At 37.4% G+C, this 13,628-nt stretch overlaps 1 protein-coding gene across 4 annotated transcripts in view; it reads left to right on the top strand.

The window, feature by feature from the left end:
* Positions 1-13,628, top strand: part of MAPRE2 (microtubule associated protein RP/EB family member 2) — a 162,578-nt gene that overhangs the window by 102,338 nt on the left and 46,612 nt on the right. The window lies entirely within an intron of this gene.

Here is a 13,628-nt window from a genome sequence, read left to right as displayed (position 1 = left end):
AGTTCCTCTTGACATCCTCCATAAGGAGGGTCATTTCTCCACTATGATTTCTTTTAGATTACATTTGTAATGACAATTCATGGTGTATGGCAACTTTAAAATTACACATAATTGTGTTTAAATTCAGTGTTTAAAAAAAACTCCTTTCCTGCCTTTTTTGTTCTTTTTTTTTTAACTCAAGTTAAATTCCAGCCTTTCTGTTTATTCTGTGATCATATGATTGAATCTCAGAAGTAAATACTTATACAGTCCTCATACTAATTTGGGTTCCTCCTAATACTAGAATTGTGCTTAGAAAAGCAAAGTGTTCTGGGGTTAACCAGCAAAATATACAGAAAGCAATTTCTTATAGAAAAATACTGTCTTAGGTATCACAGTCTGCATGAATGTTGCGTGGTAGTTCCTCTGTAATTGCTGGGGGCTTCCTTTGGTACCACCCCTGGCCTTCTGGGCTTTCTGTGGCCTCTAGGCCTCTTCTCAGGGAGCTGTGGGGAAGAGTGCTTACCTCTGGAAAATAGGGGATGGTATTGGTATTGGTACTGGTATTGGTGAGAGCCAGTAGACTGGATGTGATGGGGAGTGGCAGTAGAGAAGAAACCCTCACCTGCAAGCCTTGGAAAGCAGGTGAAATGGCTTTGATCTGGGAAGAACCCTGCAGCTCTGAGTCCCAGGGACAGTGACTTTAGCCATTCAAAAGGCAACCTGAGCGAGTGGTCCATAGTGTAGAAATGGACTGCGGGTTTATGCTGGTCAGTTCACACCACTGCATCTTCCACTATACTAAAAGCCTCTTCATCAGCTATGATACCCAGAGTTCACGTAGTGGCCTGCATATAGAACTGTTGATAGAATGATATGAGCAATGATTCAGTAGAAATTCCCTGAAAAATTGGGAAAAGTTTATAACCTTTAGGGATTTTTAAAAAAACTTTATTGAAGTATAGTTGACTTACAGTGTTCTGTTAATTTCTGCTGTACAATGAAGTGATCAGTTATATATATTCTTTTTCATATTCTTTTCCATTATGGTTTATCACAGGATGTCGAATATAGTTCCCTGCTATACAGTAGGACCTTGTTTATCCATCCTATATATAATAGTCTGCCTCTGCTAATCCCAAACTCCCAATCCTTCCCTCCCCCTTGGCAGCCACAAGTCTGTTCTCTATGTCTGTGAGTCTGTTTCTGTTTCATAAATAAGTTCATTTGTGTCATATTTTAGATTCCACATATAAGTGATATCATATGATATTTATCTTTGTGACTTACTTCCCTTAGTATGATAATCTCTAGGTCCATCCATGTTACTGCAAATGGCATTATTTCATTCTTTTTTTATGGCTGAGTAATATTCCTGTGTGTGTGTGTGTGTGTGTGTGTGTGTGTGTGTGTACATTTTCTTTATCCATTCACCTGTAGATGGACAGCTTTAGTTTACTTATCTGTAATCTCATTTGTCCCTAAAATAGATACGTTCTTACAATTGGAGCTTTAAAATGGCACAATTTAGGACTCTTCTCTAAAGATACTTGTGCCAAGAAATAAGCATTGGTTCCCCACTACCTACCAAATTAAATTAAGCTGCTGCTTTTAAAACCTTGAACAGTCTGGCTGCAACCATCTTTCTAGCATCTACCCCCATGACTCCCCTACCCATAGCCTGCAGTTGCCCAAACTCATCTTTCATCAGATATTGTAATTCCCCATTTTTGCTTGGAATGCCTCCTTTGAGGACCATCTCCAATGCCACCTTCCAGCCCATTCCTTCAACAAACTCTGTGTGCTCCCTCTTCAAGTCTTAAGGTCATTGAGTACCTGTAACCTCAACATTAGAGGTCAAGGTCCTTGAGGACTGGAAATGACCATGCAAGTTTGACTTGACTTCATTTGTTAATATTGATTACTCTTTGGGGGGAGTTTATTGGGCAGAATTTTTGAAGTAACTCCTTTAGTATTTCTGTGTCTCATAGGTTAACACTTAGAGTTGTTTCGTACTTTTGCTAGTTTTTCCATGTGTGTTTCTCTGGTCTCTCAAAACTAAATTCCTTGATCCTTTAAGAGTAAAATCATATTCCTCAATAAGTAGTTGTTGGTTTATTGGTTTTTCATTGATTAATAAACAAAGTGACATCCCTCTGTGCCACCTAAAGGTGGGCGTTTCTTTAGCCTGTAACCACAGAAATTAGATAGGAAATCTATCTTTTCAGATTCTTACCTTCTCCTCAAGCTTTTCTTAATTTAAATCTTGCATTTTTACATAGTCACACATGTAATTTCAGTACTTAAAAAACTTTTTGTCCTTTCAAGTAGAGGAGGTAATACAAACAAATGTGTGAAAATACCTGAATGGAGACACAGAGAAACTGTTTATATCCTCTGATACTACAGCTTTATAGAACTTTCTATTTTGATCACCCTAATGAGAAAACTGACCCCTTCAGAATGGGTTTCATATGTACCTTTCTTTCTTGTTTTTCACAATAAAGGCTTTTCGGTGCCTCCTTGTCCTTCTCTGTCTGGAATGCCAAATTCTAACTTCAGCTCTATTCTAGGCCTTCAGCCTTCGGTATGTCTCGCTGCCAGTTTCGGTATCAGACTCCCTGGGAGCCAGTGACATTTTGTCCTGCACACCATTCCTGCCTGCGCGCCAAGTGCCTCTCCCCCTTGCTTCATTCATGATTCCCACGTAGAAGCCAGATCTTATGGTACGAAGCTGCATATGTCAGGCAGCTTGTTTGGGTAAAATTTGATGAGCACGTTACCCTAAAGGAAATCACTGGTGTTAGAAACTAGAAGTGAAACCAAACACCCAGCTCTGGGTCGTCAATTAGCAGCTAAAAAGAAATCTTTCAAACCAATACGATGATTTCGTATTTCTGCCATTTCTTTCTTGTTTCAATTGACTGAATCTCTGTCTGCATCCACAGGCACATTTGGAGTTTTCTGTTTTTCCCTAAGGCACTCAAATGCAAGATGTTAAGTTACAGGGTAATTATGATTTCGTTGAATAAAACAACTGTAAACAGTCCAGTTAGACTTTAGCGTGCTTTGCATTCCAGTTTTCAACACAGATAGAGTTGCAGTTAATTTCTATGAAAATTATTTTCACAAATACCACTCTTAAAGTACCAGCTCTGTTCTGAGTATTATGTATTTCTATCTGTTATCATCTAATTATTTCTCTAAAATTTACTTTTTAAATAAAAATATTGGTACCTAAATCTTAATCAAGGGCTATTTGGTATGTAGATTTTTACTACATTGAAATTTCCTTTTGAAAGATAGAGGAAAACAGTCTTCATTCTTCCATGATTTTTTGATGAAGAGGCTCTAAATCAACTCAGTACATTGATCTTAATATCTGATCGATTATCTCTATGGAAGGTGTCCCTTTTAACATTGTTCTGCAAGTTTCTTAATAAAAATCTGATTTAAAGGTAACGTTACTTTTTAAAAAGTACTCCTGGGTTTTGAAGGCAGGTTGTGAACAGGGAACATTGGTATCTTTAACTGCAATTTGCTGCAGCCGTATAAGATTCTTAAAAAGGTTTGATATCATATGAATCAGTAAAACTTGAGGGCATGTATCAGATGAAAGCCCAGCCACGTGGTTTAACAAGGATTTTTAATATATCTGCTGATACTCTTAAAAATCCATCTGCCGGAATAATGATTGCTGGCTTATTTCTTTTTCTATAAAAGAAAGGTGATGAAAATGTCCTTTGACAGCTTCCTCTGAGTGTGGAGAAGGGCACGGATAGCATGCTTTCAGCACTCGGCACAAGCCACAGAAGCCTTCTGTCTCTAGGTCTGCGGGAGTTGAAATCTTCCTGCTGGTTCTAACTCCTTTTCCTCTTCAAGGAATTGGTTTGAAAGCTATTTGTCTTTGAGACTCATTTAAAATTTGAATTAAAAGTTTCTGACATAACTCCAAGCAGTGAGAGGAAGTAGGAAGCCCAGTTGAGGACCGTGGGAATTCCCGGCAAGAAGCTCAGTTGAAACCATGTTTCTGAACTGCAGATCTTTATTTTTGCATTTGTGACTTGGGGCAGGTGAAGTAGACAGTGTTCTAAGTTCACTTTCACAGAGTTAAATAATACTGTGGTAACTGAAGCTATGAAGCTGCTGTTCATGCCAGGAATGTGAAAGATGCCTATAAAAACAGCACAGAGCTACTACCAATTTCAGCATATTTTTGTTGTATTAGAAAAATGCAGTTGAAGTTTGGGATTTTAAATTCCTTTAAAATGTTAATGTTTCAAAGCATTATTATCTCACAGTTGCCATTAAGCTCTTCAAGCCTTCTGTTTGTGTAGGTAGAGCGATTTCTGCTGATGTGTTGGAAATATGTAACCCTGCGTTTTGCAGCCTCACTTTCCTCGTTAGGAAGCCCTGATTTCCCAAAGGGAAATACTGCCTTCAGCATGAGGTTTGGGCTTTGGTAACATATGCAGTTCTGCAGTGAGATCAGTTCCAGGAAAGACGGGGCTTAATGCGAAAACAGAACTGAAATGATTTTGTGATTATGTGTAAAAACAATATTCTAACAGGAAAGATATTTAATAGTCAGCTGCTGAAGATGACAGAAAATATGGTTATGTTGCTGAGTGTATTAATATCAAGAGCTCAGAGAGGAGTACCTGGAAGATATAATCTGGGAAGGACATGACTGGGTGCCCCTGGGAGCACCCCTCCAGGTGCAGCTGTGTACTCCTGGCTCCTACAGCAACTGTGGCAAAGGACGGTGATGGCTACAAGCAGGCGCGCTGGCAAAAGTCTTAGTCATGGGAGGATGAAAGACATTGTTGCATCCTAATTAGCAGAAATATCAAGTATCCCTTAAAAGACAAGTTGGTGATGGACTTTGAATTAGAGAATCATCTAATTTTAGAGCTTAGAGATCTGTCCAGACCAGACATTTTGCAGCTAGAAATACTGTTGGCTTAGAAGGGTGTGATGACATGTCACAGTCCGTTCAAGATGATTGAGGCTTAGATCCAAGTTCCGACAGTCTGGTTCTCTATCCTTCCCGCTCCCTCCCTGGTCCTCACTGATACTAGTTTGAGAGAATAAGCTTTTTAAAAAGTTGTTTGCCTGTAACGATTTCTGTAATTAAAGGTATAATGGCATAGATGTGTCCAGTGAATAGACGTTGTCGTTCTTTTCTTCTGACCCTTCATCGGTACCAAGTAAGATTGTAGAAAAGTAGTAACTGAAGACCTCAATGACATAGGCTTTTCTGTATAAGGGCTGCTGTTTGTTTTATTTGGCCTGGGAGAAAATCAGATGGGCAATTTGAGTAGCGGTTCGTGGCTGAACCCAAAATAGCTTGATATCTTCTCCACAGATTGTGTCCCACTTCTGGGAGAGTACTGTGAAATCTTGACAGCAGTAATATATTTTTTTTCAAGGAATATAGAATGTTATTTATTTATTTATTTTAATTTTTATTGGCGTATAGTTGACTTACAATGTTGTATTAGTTACAGGTGTACAACAAAGTGAATAGTAATATATTATTGAGAAAGGATGTGCTTATTATATTTACATATATACACTATATATGTAAAATAAAGTTATTATGAGTATATATACTAAAATATAAAACCATGACCTTGGAGCAGATTAATGAGCTATCTGTCTAGCCCAGGATTGTTCTATGAAGAGGAAACGTATGGCTGACACTCCTCCTGTCAGTCTGAAAGGTTCATATGTTCTCTTGCAGTTTCCTTTGTGACTCCTTATAAAATTATAATCTAGCAAATTTTCTAAACTCTCTTTGAACCCTAAAATTTTATAATCCCTAGAAACAGCATAGAGAAGAAGAAAAAAAATTTTTAACTGGAGTTCAGAACAGAGTGTAAATTCTACTTTTGTTACTTTTGTTAGCTGAATGACTTTCTGAGCCTGTTCCCAAGTCTCTAAAATAGGATGATGATAATTAAAAATACTTATCTCTGTGGGGTTCAGAATGTTTAAAATAGATATGGAAGCTTTAATAGATTTTATACAAATGTAGGTGTTTTCATTTCTTATATTTCTTGGCATAATGCAGTCCACAAACTTATAAAGTAAGATTTCCTTTCCCTTTTGTTATCTGAAATTTTCCTTTTAAAAATGTCAGTTTATCCTGATATTCTTCTCCTGAGGTCCTGGGATCTGGTAAAAATGAGACGATTTGTCTTCTCATGCTTTTCATGATTTCATACACTCACTGAAATCATACATCCTCAAATCTTTTGAGTGTGGAGATTCATTTTTGAGTTCTGCCTTTATACAGTGCCCCAACTGTTCCTTTTAGATTCCTATCCCCAAGTTTTTCAGCTCCATTATGTCACTTTTGATATATAACAACTGAAATCATCCTTGGGACTATAGGCACAGACATAGCATGGCACTGTACAAAGACAGAATCTTTTCCCTTTTTCTACTCATTTCCTGATTATTTCCAGAATCTTGCTGACCTTCATAACTGCAGTAGCACCTTGAGCTGATAGGCTTAGAGCATAGCCCATCATAGTTAATCTCTTGGTGAACACAACATCCTACAATTTGGAATGCTTTTACTTTGGTGTGATATCTAATATTTTGCCTTTTGAAGCTTATTTTTCACTTTACTGAAGACTGATTTCCAGAGTGGCTCTTGTTTTGGTTAGGTTTTTGTTTGCTTGTTTTATTTTGTTCTGTTTTTAATGTATTCATACCCCATCAATTTTTAAAAGAATATGTAGCAACTCTTCCAGGAATACCTCATATTTGGGACTTTGGTAACATTAGAATTTTATCATTTACCATCCCTTGTTGTGGTTCAACTGCTATACAACTTGTAGACCTCCATTCATTAACCGGATGTTTATTGAAGCCCACACTATGGCAGGTTCTGCAGTAAAGGCTTGGATACAGAGGGGACCAAGATCGATTCAAGTGCAGACTCTCTTGAAACCTACATTCATTCCAGTGAGGGGGGCAGTAAACCACAAACCAACATATGAGTTAACAGTAAAATACCAGACATAAAACTGGATGAGGTGGTAGAGTAACTGGAGGGTGACTTCAGATGGCATGGTCAGGAAGGACCTCTCTGAGGAAGTGACGTCCAAGCCTTGATCTGAATAGCAAGAACATGGAGTAACAAGGAAGCCAGTGTGAAAGGAGCTTCCAGGGAGAGGTGGACAGAGGCCTGGTCGACACTGCAGGTCAGGGAAGGAGTTTGGATTTTGTAGTGGTTTCATAGGAACCACTGTGGAATCCTTAGCAAGGGGCAGTACATGAATAACGGCAGCCTTGGCATAATTCGATGAAAGTGGGATCTGTGTAAAATGTAGGCCCACATTATTGCGAGATTAATGAAATGACCCCAAAATCTCTACACCTCTCAATGAGGAACATTCTAATTTGTGGCTGGCTAGACTTTCAGGACAATGGCAGTGATTCCTGAATTTTCAAGTTAGTTGGTACCCATTTTGTCTAATTAAGGAATAAAATACAGAATTTCAAGGAGGGAGTGGTCACCAGAGCCAAATACTATTCAGAGGTTGAGTTGGATGAAGAAAGAAAAGTGACTGTTAGATTCAGTAACAGAGAAGCTATTGATGGCCTTGACCAGGACAGGGTAAGATTGGAAGACAACAGAACTGATTTGAATGGTAGATGAAACAATGGAAATAGACAATTTTGTCAAGTTTTGCTGTGTATAGGAGGAGATAAATAGCATAATAGCTAATGGATCATGTGGAGTTAAGGAAGCTTTTTTATCTTATTTTGTCAAAGTCACATGATACTAGAGCATGTTTGCACATGTTAAGAACAGTCCATATGGAAAGAAATTGACATTGCAAGAGAGGGTGAGGATAGTTGCAGGAATGACATCAACGAGAACGGGAGGGGAGACGTGATCCAGAGAAGAGGTGGCGGGTCGACCTTTGATGGGAATCAGAACATGGCAGCCTTGTTCAGGTTATGCCTGAGTGTGGTTTCCTGCTCTACAAGAACCACTGATGATGTTCTTAGTAGCAAAAATTAATGTCAAGGTATCCTTTTCCTGATGTCTCTTTAAGCACTAGATATTTGAGGAATGGAAGTTGAAAATACCCAAATGGACATAACCAGAGGCAATAGCAAGAAATCTTTAGCATAGTTCACAAAGTCAATAAGATAATTCTTAAAAATTCTCAGAGGCTCCTTTGACCCTAGAAGATGGCATACGATATTATACCTAAATGATCATATAACATGCCATTTACTGGAAATCTTAATGTGATCCACCCTTTCTTCATTGTTTATTGAAAAAATTAGTCAGCTTATTTGATGCTCATGGGGCTCTGAAATGCATAGGGAAGGTGTGAAAAGCCCAGGACATACAGGTAGCAAGTTGTGCAGTTAGGATTCTAATCAAAATTTTTTTTAACTTTAGCACTCAAGTTTTTATTTAATTTTTTAAAATTTATTTATTTATTTACTTATTTATGTATTTTTGGCTGCGTTGGGTCTTCGTTGCTGCGTGCAGGCTTTCTCTAGTTGTGGTGAGTGGGGGCTACTCTTCATTGCGGTGTGTGGACTTCTCATTGTGGTGGCTTTCCTTGTTGCGGAGCACGGGCTCTAGGCACGTGGGCTTCAGTAGTTGTGGCATGCAGGCTCAGTAGTTATGGCTCGCGGACTCTAGAGCACAGGCTCAGTAGTTGTGGCACATGGGCTTAGTTGCTCCACGGCATGTGGGATCTTCCTGGACCAGGGCTTGAACCTGTGTCCCCTGCATTGGCAGGCAGATTCCCAACCACTGCACCACCAGGGAAGTCCTTCCCATATTTTATATTTATTTTTTAAACTTAAAAGAGCCATAAGAAAATAAGACAAAAGCACACAATAAATGTTGCACACAGTCTCACTTATGAGTTTGCAAATCTAAACCAGCACTGTAATGAAGACTTTGTAAACATTACCAAGTAGGACTAGTCTAAGAATGCAAAGATGATTCAACATTAGGAAATCAATGATTATGACTGATCATATTAATCAAAGAAGGAAACCATTTTTATTATCTCCATGGTGGTTGGAAAGGTAGTTGGTACATATTTTTTGTATACAAAAAATATACAAAATATATTTTGTATATACATGTATATACAAAAAATATACATGTATATATGGTATAACAAAGGCATTACTTTCTGCGTTGATTTCACCCTAGAAAACCAGAGACATAACTGAAAATTTATTAGCACTTATGAGTAATAACTCTGTAACAATAGAAGTAAATGTTTAAAAATCAATAATTTTCAGTAATCTAGATGAAATGGATAAATACCTAGAAAGACATAAACTACTTAAATAGAAATTCTGAATAGACCTATAAAACAAGAGATTGAATTAGTAATTGCAATACAAATTTCCACAAAGAAAAGCCCAGGCCCAAATAACTTAATGGTGAATTCTACCAAATATTTAAAGAAAAACTAACACCAATCCTTTAAAAACTCTTCCAAAAAGCAAAAGAGAGGGGAACACTTTACAACTCATTCTGTGAGGCCAATATTACCCTGATAACAAAACCAGGGACTTCCCTGGCGGTCCATTGGTTAAGACTCCGTGCTTCCAATGCAGGTGGCATGGGCTCAATCCCTGGTTAGGGAACTAAGATCCCACATGTGGCACAGAGTGGCCCAAAACAAACAAACAAACAAAGACATCACAAGAAAACTATAGACCAGTATCTCTTATGAATATAGACGTAAAAATCCTCAACAAAATACTAGCAGAATAAATCCAGCAACATATAAAAAGGATTATGCACATGATCAAATAGGATTAATGCAAGGTTGTCTTAACATATGAAAAGCAATCAGTGTTATACACCATATTAATAGAATAAAGGACAAAAGCCACATGATACTCTCAGTGGATATTTAAAGAAGCATTTGACAAAATTCAATACCCTTTCATGATTAAAAACACTAAAACTAGGAATAGAAGGAAACTTCCTCAGTGTGATAATAATGCTATCTATGAAAAACCCGTAGCTACTATCATACTTAGCAGTGAATAGATGCTTCCCCACTAAGACAAGGAACGGGACAGGATGTCCACTCCTGGCACTTCTATTCAACATTTTACTAGAGGTTCTGGCCAGGGCAATTGGGCAAGAAAAAGAAATGAGGCATTCAGCTTAGAAAGAAAGAAGTAAAACTATCTCTGTTTGCAGAGCCATGATCTTGTATGTAGAAATCCTAAGGAACCAACAAAAAACTATTACGACTAATAAGTCAGTTAAGCAGGGTTGGTGGATACAAGATCAGTACCCCAAAATCAACCTTATTAACATTAATTAACTATCCAAAAATAAAATTAAGAGTACAATTCCACTTAAAGTAGCATTAAAGAGAATACAATAGGAATAAATTTAACAAAGAAGTATAAGACTTATATGCTAAAAACTTTAAAATATCATTGGAGGAACTTAAGTGGAAAGATATCTCATGTTCGTGGATTGGAAAACTTTATGTTGTTAAGATGGCGGTACTCCCCAGATTAATCTCTAGATTCAATTCAGTCCCTGTCAAAATCTCATCTACTTTTTTTTTCCCCACAAAGAACATTCTGTGTTTTTTTTTTATTTTTATTTTTTTAATTGGGGTATAGTTGCTTTACAATGTTGTGTTAGTGTCTGCTGTACAACAAAGTGAATCAGCTATATGTATACATATATCCCCTCCTTCTTGGACCTCCCTCCCACCCCACCCCCCATCCCAGCCATCTAGGTCACCACAGAGCAGCAAGCTGAGCTCCCTGTGCTATACCGCAGGTTCCCACTAGCTATCTGTTTTACACATGGTAGTGTATATATGTCAATTCCTATCTCCCAATTCATCCCATTCGCCCCTTCCCTCCCACCCCGTGTCCATGTTGAATCTAGAAAAATGGTACAGATGAACCTATTTGCAGGGCAGGAATAGAGATGCAGAAGTAGTCAACTACCTTTTTACACAAATTGACAAGCTGATTCTGAGATTAATAGATAAATTCGTGGGACCCAGAATAGCTGAAACAATCTTCAAATGGAAGAACAAAGTTCCAGGACTTCTACTTTTGATTTAAAAACTGACTACAGACCTGCAGTAATCAAGACAGTGTTACTGGCCCAAGGATAGGTGTATAGATGGAATAGAACTGAGAGTCCAGATATAACCCATATATTTATAATTAATTGATTTTAACAAGAGTGCCAAGATAATTAAATGGTGCTGGGATAACTGATTGGTCACATGCAAAATAATGAAGTTTGGATCCAAACCTCACACCATATAGAAGAAATAACTGAAAATGGATCATTGACCTTAATGTAAGAACTAAACCATACAACTTTTAGAAGAAATGTAAGTGAAATCATTATGCATTTGGATTAAGCAGTGGTTTCTTAGATGTGACGAAAGCCAAGTAACAAAAGAAAAAATGGATAAAGTTTTCATCAAAATGAAAAAGGTTTGTGCTTCAAAGGATACCATCAAGAAAAAGACAATCCACAGAACAGGAGAAGATATTTACACATCAGATATCTGATAAGCGACCTGTATCCGAAATGTAGAAAGAACTCTTAATAACTCACCAACAAAAAGGCATTTAACCCACTTTAAAAATGGGCAAAGGATTTGCATAAACATTTCTCCAAAGAAGTTATACAAATGGTAAAAAAGCATATGAAAAAGGTGTTCAACATCATTAGCCATTAGGGAAATCAAATCAAAATTTACACACACTAGGATGGCTAGAATCAAAAACACAAGTGTTGGTGAAGATCTGGAGAAACTTGAACCCTCATATGTTGCTGGTGGGAGTATGAAATGGAGCACCTGCTTTGGAAAACAGTCTGGCAGTTCCTCAAAATGTTAAAACACAGTGGTACCATTTTCCACTCCTAGGTATATCCCAAGAGAATTGAAAATTAGGTTCACACAAAATCATCTGCATGAATGTTTATAGCAGCATTGCTGATAATAGCCCCAGAGTGAAAACAACTCAGATGTTCATCAACTGATGATTCAATCAATAAAATGTGTTACATTCATACAATGGAATATTATTCAGCCATAAAAAGGAATATGACATTCTGATATGTGCCACAACATGGATGAACCTGGGAAACATTTTGCTAAGTGAGTGAAACTAGACACAAAGGCCACGTATTTTATGATTGCATTTATATGAAATGGCCAAAATAAGTAAATCTGTAGAGACAGAAAATAGATTAGTGGTTACCAGGGTCTGGTGGGAGGAGAGAATCAAGAGTGGCTGCTAATATGTATGGGGTTTGTTTGGGGAGGGGGGGGCTAATGAGAATCTTCTGGAATTAGAGAGTGGTGATAGGTGCATGATTCTGTGAATATATTAAAAACCACTGAATTATAAACTTTAAAAGATTGAACTTTATGGTATATGAATTATATTTCAATAAACCTCTATCATTACATAATAAATGACTAAATTTTTTTTGAATTTATTTTTTTATACAGCAGGTTCTTATTAGTTATCTATTTTATACATATTAGTGTATATATGTCAAGCCCAACCTCCCAATTCACCCCACCACCCCCTGCCGACCCCGCTTTCCCCGCCTTGGTGTCCATACGTTTGTTCTCTACATCTCTGTCTCTATTTCTGCCTTGTAAACTGGTTCATCTGTACCATTTTTCTAGATTTCACATATATGTGTTAATATTCGATATTTCTTTTTCTCTTTCTGACTTACTTCAATCTGTGTGACAGTCTCTAGGTCCATCCACATCTCTGCAAATTACCCCATTTCATTCCTTTTCATGGCTGAGTAATATTCCACTGTATATATGTACCACATCTTTATCCATTCGTCTGTTGATGGGCATTTATTTAGGTTGCTTCCATGACCTGGCTATTGTAAATAGAGCTGCAATGAACATTGGGGTGCATGTGTCTTTTTGAATTATGGTTTTCTCAGGATATATGCCCAGTAGTGGGATTGCTGGGTCATTCGATAATTCTATTTTAGTTTTTTGAGGAACCTCCATACTGTTCTCTATAATGGCTACTATCAATTTACATTCCCACCAACAGTGCAAGAGGGTTTCCTTTTCTCCACACCCTCTCCAGCATTTGTTGTTTGTAGATTTTCTATGATGCCCATTCTAACTGCTGTGAGGTGATACCTCATTGTAGTTTGGATATGCATTTCTCTAATAATTAGTGATGTTGAGCATCTTTTCATGTGCCTCTTGGCCATCTGTATGTCTTCTTTTGAGAAATGTCTGTGTAGATCTTCTGCCCATTTATTGATTGCATTGTTTGTTTTTTTTAATATTGAGCTGCCTGAGCTGTTTATATACTTTGGAGATTAATCCTTTGTTGATTCATTTGCAAATATTTTCTCCCATTCTGAGCGTTGTCTTTTCATCTTGTTTATAGTTTCCTTTGCTGTGCAAAAGCTTTTAAGTTTCATTAGGTCCCATTTGTTTATTTTTGTATTTATTTCCATTAGTCTAGGAGGTGGGTCAAAAGAGATCTTGCTGTGATTTATGTCAGAGTGTTCTTCCTATGTTTTCCTCTAAGAGTTTTATAGTGTCCAGTCTTACATTTAGGTCTTGAATCCATTTTGAGTTTATTTT

This window comes from Lagenorhynchus albirostris, chromosome 14, assembly GCF_949774975.1.
Source record: "Lagenorhynchus albirostris chromosome 14, mLagAlb1.1, whole genome shotgun sequence".
Lineage (NCBI taxonomy): Eukaryota > Metazoa > Chordata > Mammalia > Artiodactyla > Delphinidae > Lagenorhynchus > Lagenorhynchus albirostris.
The sequence above is the reverse complement of the archived record's forward strand: the minus strand, read 5'-3'. Positions and strand labels throughout refer to the sequence as shown.